Source organism: Rhodnius prolixus, unplaced genomic scaffold, assembly GCF_049639745.1.
Source record: "Rhodnius prolixus isolate KJV_2025 unplaced genomic scaffold, Rpr scaffold_14, whole genome shotgun sequence".
Lineage (NCBI taxonomy): Eukaryota > Metazoa > Arthropoda > Insecta > Hemiptera > Reduviidae > Rhodnius > Rhodnius prolixus.
The window spans coordinates 4,320,472-4,327,402 of NW_027411594.1; the positions used below are offsets into that span (position 1 = coordinate 4,320,472).

The window sequence follows — 6,931 nt, forward strand, 5'->3', positions numbered from 1 at the left end:
TTACCTTCAACTCCATTAAATATGATCTCTCAACCACTCCTCCAAAGTGGCGCTTAAAAAAGATCTGTAAGATTCGCTTCAGCGGTGGTATGCCAAATTTTAAACCATACAGGACATTTCTAGATATCTCGAATTCCACTCCTAATTTAGAACTACAAACGGTTAGCCTTTAGTGCAGACTAACTATCCCTTACCTTTATTAGCAAGATTACCTTCAACTCTATTAAATATGATCTCTCAACCACTCCTCCAATGTGGCGCTAAGTATAGCTGAAATTGGTAAGTAAAGCTGAAGATTTCACTTTTTGTTTGTTTAGCTAACAATATTCTTTTAACACAAACAACATGGACACTATTTCTTCTAAATCTTGTTTTTATGTTTCAATAATCAGTTCGATGTGTTCAGTTCAAACGAGAAAGAAATGTCCTAACTACAATAAATTACCACTATGAAAAAGTTATTAGTTACGACATTTTGAGCTGATATTCTTTTTCTAGTTGGAGCTGTTGGAATGTTAGTTAGTGTGATAATTTTGCACTAATTCTACTAAAATTTATTTTTAATAACATATAAACTCCTATTCTCTATTTAAATGTTGAACAGATTGATTGCAGAAATTAAGTATTGAAACACTTTGTTCAACATTATAAACGCAGTTAATTTTTAAAATTTTCAAGATGTACATGGAGAAAAAATTTGTTAAATTGAATTTCATGCGATAAGATATAATCTACAAGCGGTCCATCATGATATCTCACATTCAATAAAGTACGATTCTCTAATTAAAATTTAGAAAAGATGATCCAAGAAAATTGTATATTAATGCTACCTAGCGGCATTCAGTAGAACTATTAGAAAAGGTTAGTTTAAGCTTTCATCAATAGATAGCATTCTGCTTCGCATTTTACAATATTTTAATAATTTTGAAAAAATTTATTGTTATAAAGTTTATTCTATTATTGAATAACTAGAACCCTTCCAAAATAAAACAAGTTATTTTTTATTCTATATTAAATTGTCTATTTATATATTAAACTATATATAATAATATAATTATTAGGTAATTATATTATTAGCTAGTTATATTGAAATATTTTTTTTTAATTAAAAAAATTATGTTCTCGAAAATAAATAAATGATTATTTATTGTTGCATTTTTAATTTAAGTTTCAATATATTTAGTTACACCAATTATGGTGCTCGTGGAACAAGGAAGGTACTCTTAGGTTATATACATATGCTTATTTACCACGCTGCAATACTAGAGATGTAGGTAAATTTGGTGTTGATATGAATTTAATGGGTGCAATAGCGCTATTATTTTGTGTATTATGGTTAGGTTTAGGAACACAGTTAATAAACCTGCATCCTCAAGTTAAAATTATTTCTCAGGATTATATATGATTTCGGTTATATTCTTTGAAAAATGTGTTCATTATTGATTATAATAAACGATATCAGAGAAGAATAACCAGACTTGAATCTGTTTAGCACAAACTTAATTTATTTAAAATTTTCTTTTTATTTTTTGAGTAAGCAGAATTCAATTCATGCAGCCCTGTATTGCTGAGATTTACCTTTTTACATCCAGCAGTACGTCAATAAATATGAAATGGTTCTAATCTATTTTATTCTAGAGAATGAAGAAGTCAAGGAAACATACCTTCCTCTTGCCTGTGCAATTGTTCTTCAGGTAATGTAATTCATTATCTATTACTTTCTAAGTACTGCATAATAAGCTAAAACCTTTTCTAATGAGTTAATCTTTCCCTTTTTATGGGAATAAATAAGTTTCAATTTAAATATACAGCGTTAAACGTGCATAAAATGCTATAGCAATTTTAATGAAATGAAACTATTTTCGAGTCAATTCAATCATTTTTTCTAATATATTAATTTTTATTTCCGTATTTTTTATTTATTTTATTTCAGTACACGTTAATTCAGTAGATTTATTTCAACCTCGTTCATTTCACATTATCGTGTGATCACGAAATCATTCAGATTTGCCTATTGTTTTTTGAAAATAGGTAAACTTTGTGAATCTTATGAATCTATTCTTCTTTCAAAAAATTAAAAGAATAATGGTTTAATTTTCTTGAAATAAGGTTTAACAAAAAGTCCTACGTTTATAGTAATATTAGAATAGTGTGAATTTGTTAATATTAGAAATGTGTAAGGTTTGAATGTAGTGATTTTTTTCTTATTATCCAGTTCTCTCATCCTTGAGTTTTTCAATTTTTGTCAACTAGCAGCCACGTTAAGCTCAGCTTTCACCTGCTATAAAGTTGGTTTTTTAGGAAATATATTTAAAGAAAGTGTATAAACAAATTCTAACAGTTTGATTATTTAGCTCATTCAATTTAAATCTCAAATATTAACTTTATTGCAATGATAAATTTTCTATATTTTGGAATTGTAGAACTCGAAATTTTAGAAATACTTCTTGTTAATTCAAGATAAAATTCAGTATGCACTTCAATTTAATTAAACATTTTAATTTTTAGATTAAATACTGTTGATACTAGAGTATTGCCTGCAAAACTGTTCATCAATAAAAACCCGAGTGAAAAAGTATGTTTGCTAGTTTCCTCCGTCCACGACACCTAATTTGGTAGTTGGACGTAAAGCCCGCCTGAAAAAATAGGCAATTACTTTACTTTACTATAATAACTTATATTGTGCTGAAATTATAGCTTTAAATTTATCTCCTCGAAGAACTATCGTACTGTCATGATTGCTTTGAAGTTCAATTTTTGTTTACAGGGCGAGTTGGGTGATGTTATTAATTTTCACGAAATGCTATTGATTTACCATTGGTTTACCCAATCCAACTCTTCTTTTTTTGGTCTCATTCAACTCCCAACCCCCTCACCACAGGCTCAGTAGTTGCTGAGGTGTTACTACTCCTCGAAAGAAGGATTCGAAAGACGTATTTTACTTAAAAAAAAAAAAGGGGTTCTTATTTTTGCCAATCTATTGAATCTCAGCTATCAAAATCCACTACAAGAAGTATTGTATTACTTGACAAAGAGCTTTACATCGTGTATGCCTCCCTTTGAAGTTGTCAGTTGTGAGAGGTAAGTTAAGAATTAGAAAATTTATAAGCATGTTATAAACATTTCTTAGATCTTTGAAATTGAATTTTTAAATATCTTACGGCTACCCCCTTCTGTAGGGATAGCCACAGCCACTTCTTGGCATCCTACGGGATTTTCTAGCTCATCGTCACATCTACACTTAGATATTTAACACTATAACACTTCCTAGGGCATTCTCAACCTTTATGAAAAATGATACCTTAAACTGCAAGAATTTCGGTACAGCAATATTACTTTGCATTTTAATAAGTTGTAAAATCTTTCCGATCCAGATCTAAGTCCCCAAATTTAGCATCAAACTTTCCATTCTAAGATTATATTTATTTAAGTATTCCCTACATGAACTAAAAAGATAATATTCTAAATTGATCTAACTACATCTGCACTTATTATCAAGTAGCGAGAAACCTCATGCATCCATTTAAGTGATTTTGTAGAACTACCTCTTCCATTCATGCAGCTTCTTAATGCTCATGTTTTCTCCGAACACCTAATCTAACGAATAGTAGCTTCGTATTGAAACATGAGATTTAAATAAGAGATATTTTTTGGGATAAAAAAAATACAATGAACCTTAATAAAATTCTTTTATTAATTTTCGTTTCTTTGTCCATAAATATGCACTTGCACTTAATTTCTGTTTATTACTAAATTCTTAAAAATTACATAAAAAATTTGTAAAGAATTAGAAAAATAATAATAATCAAATAATTTAATTGTACTTATAAAGTAATTTTCTTTTTGATATACAATTATTATTTAAATTGTTTTAAAATGTAACTTTACAAACGCATTAAACTTTTTATTTTAATTAAATTGGATACTCTATTTAAAATGACGGATAATTGGTTTGGAACATCCGTATTTATCTTCAATCTGTTTGGCACAACATATTTAAATATTCCTCTTTTTCTTTTAAAAATATACTACAATCAACATTATCAATATTCTTTCTTCTTAACAGTAAATACTTTGTAATTTTGGTCGTATGACCAACTGGATAACTTAATAAATCTGATTAGAAATTCAAGACATCAAAAAAATCATTTCCGAAAGTGTTAATTGAAATAAACGAAAATAATTTTATGTTTCATACATGTATGGCAAAATCTTCTTTCTCTTGTCCAAATCGAGTTCTGTTCCTTAAACAAAACATAAATTCTCTTTAAATGATCAGCAACATTGTTAAAAAATGAAAGTTAAAAAAAATACATTGAAATAATTATAGATACATATTATTCAACACATTCTATAAATTAGAAGGTAGTACAAGGTTACAAATAACACTTAAAGAACATTTGCATGCCATCTTACGGCGATAGCTGAAACTACACGACGCTAATAGTTTTAGAGATTGCCGCTAGATAGCACTGACGTTATCTTTTTGCAGTTAAAATACAGCAGTTTAATCAAATTTTATTTAAAATTTTGATTAAATTAATGTGACTATGAAAGTCCAAATCTTGCGTACAACATTCGTGCTAAGGCGGATAAAGTCAGCGTTAAAACTGATACAGTTGTTGTTAAATGTTTTATTGAATCGTAACTTATTTATGTGTTTACTAAAATTAAATTAAACAAGAATTGAAGGTAATATGCATGTTTATTTCACAATACAATTAATTTAATTTACAATAAGGAGCATGTTTTCTTTGTACATAAATCTAAAACTAAGTTTAATAATTTTTAAAAAATAAACAAATTATTGTATAATATTGTATTTGTTTCCTTTTAATCTATTAGGAAAGAAAACTTAAAACAGAGGTTAAAAATGACCGTCAGAGTCTAAAGAGTGGAAGAAATAAAAAGGAACACCTACAAAGAAGGTTATAAATGGTTAAATGTGAGTGCAATGTGGTCCTATATAGGTCTAGAGAGTCGCCAAGATGGTTTAATATAAGTACAAGGAGGTCCTATGTAAGTCTAGAGAGCCACCAACTTGATTAAATGTAAGTGTTAGGTAGTCCTATACAGGTCTAGTGAGTTGCAGTGATCGTTAAGAGTGCATGTTTTCTTTGTAAAATGATAATGTTAAACTACACACAAAATAAAATTTTGGAAAAAGATTATTAAGATGTCCTATGAATTTATTGTAAAGAAGTGTATAAATAATTGTTAAAAAATAAAAAAACTAATTACTTTATAATATTGTATTCATTTCTCCTTTTAATCTCTTAATTATTATGAAAAAACTTAAAAAAAATAGAAAGGGAATCTAAAAAATGGCCGCCAAGGTCTAGAGAGTGTTAGAAACAAAAAGGAAAACCGAAAAGGAAGGTTAAACATGGCCGCCAGAGTCTTGAGAGTGTGTAGGGGACAAGGTATTAAGGGAAGGTTATAACAGAAGGCAGTGGGAGACATCTGGTGGCAGTGGATTAAACATATGACTGGTCGCCATATTGGAACTTGGGCCTATATAACTAAGTGTGTTAAAAGGGTGGGGTAGGGTGGGGAGAACCTTCGTCGGGAACACATCGCTCTGAACATATGTTAGTAGTGGCCGCCATATTGGTTACTTGCCCAAGTGTGTTAAAAGGGCGGGGCAGGGTGGGGAGAACCTTTGTCACGTACACATCTATCATAACCTTCTATCCGAAGAGGAAGGTTACGGTCAGGTTATCCGAAATTTCTTTATTACTCGTAAGTTTTTTAGCAATTCTTATTTATATTATAAGGTAAATGTAAAAGTAAATGTTAAAACAAAAGTAAATGTACAAAAAATGTATTTCTATGTAATAAATAAATAGTTACTAAAAGATTTTTCTTTATTCTGGCAACATCGTCTTATTCGTATTGATGAAAATTTAGCAAGAAAATTAATAAGCAATCCTCAGGTAATGTTATAGCATTTTATTGTTGAACTAGACCTTTTTTGAAGCAAACTTACATTAACTTACTTAAATTTAATCTAGGTTTTATAGAACTGAAATCTGATAATTTATCAAATACTTATGGGGAAAAATGGTTTTAAACATCTTAATTTTTCTGTGAAATAATAAATAATTAAACTTAAAGACTGAAGAGGAAGGGGAGCAAAATGAAGAGTAAAAAGTAGGAGCTAAAAGGGATTTGCCATTTATACTTTACGTAGCAAAGAAATATTGAGTACAGAAAACCAGTGAACTTGGAGGTGTTCCAGCCATGCACATGCAATTTTATATAAGATTAAAAACTTACTTGTTTTTTATCCAATTTTGCACTTATAGTTTCCTTACTTTTGTAGAATATTAACTTCATTATTCTCTCTCAGGTAGTGTCTTTGGAAGTTAAGAATAACTGTGTACTTCTTGAAGTTGGTTACTACTTATTTTACTGAGACTCCAGTTTACCCCTCTAACCTAAAGAATAGTTGTTCTCCGACCACATCTCTCCCTTACTATTGGCCAACATCATGCTTGTTTGGGAGAGAGGTGATGAATGTTAGACTAGACTAGATATGTTTGGAGCGACCTTGCCCTCTGCATTACTCAAGTCGTACTGACGAGAATTTGTGCTGTTCACGTATATATAGAGGAAAGTCACAGCACTGCTACCTGGTGGCTATTTTTGGAACTATTTTTACGCCTGAATGATAAGTGGCGCCCTCTGACGGATTTGCCTATATAAGTGAGAGTGAGAGGTGGGGAGAACATTCGCATACAGACCGTCGAGGTGAACACATGTCACTCTACTAAAACATATGGTCTGACTGTCCGCCATGATGGATTTTTCCCTATATAGAAGTGTGTTAGAAGGGCGGGGTAGGGTGGGGAGAACTGTCGAACAGAACACATCGATAACCTCCCCCCCACTTAAGACTTTTTTGGGGGAAAATAAATGATGGAAAACA

At 30.1% G+C, this 6,931-nt stretch overlaps 2 long non-coding RNA genes across 3 annotated transcripts; one reads left to right on the top strand and one right to left on the bottom strand.

The window, feature by feature from the left end:
- Positions 1-1,224: 1,224 nt before the first annotated feature.
- Positions 1,225-5,245, top strand: LOC141451709 (uncharacterized). 2 transcript variants are annotated; one of them, XR_012457055.1, is made up of 4 exons: positions 1,225-1,694; positions 2,509-2,648; positions 2,768-3,081; positions 4,846-5,245. It is a non-coding gene; the product is annotated as an uncharacterized lncRNA (long non-coding RNA). The 2 variants fall into 2 exon arrangements; XR_012457054.1 differs by lacking the exon at positions 2,509-2,648 and having other exon boundaries at positions 1,229-1,694.
- On the bottom strand, positions 3,673-6,915 carry LOC141451711 (uncharacterized). Its single transcript, XR_012457057.1, has 2 exons — positions 6,280-6,915; positions 3,673-4,244 (listed from the first exon to the last, which is right to left on the bottom strand). It is a non-coding gene; the product is annotated as an uncharacterized lncRNA (long non-coding RNA).
- Positions 6,916-6,931: the final 16 nt, after the last annotated feature.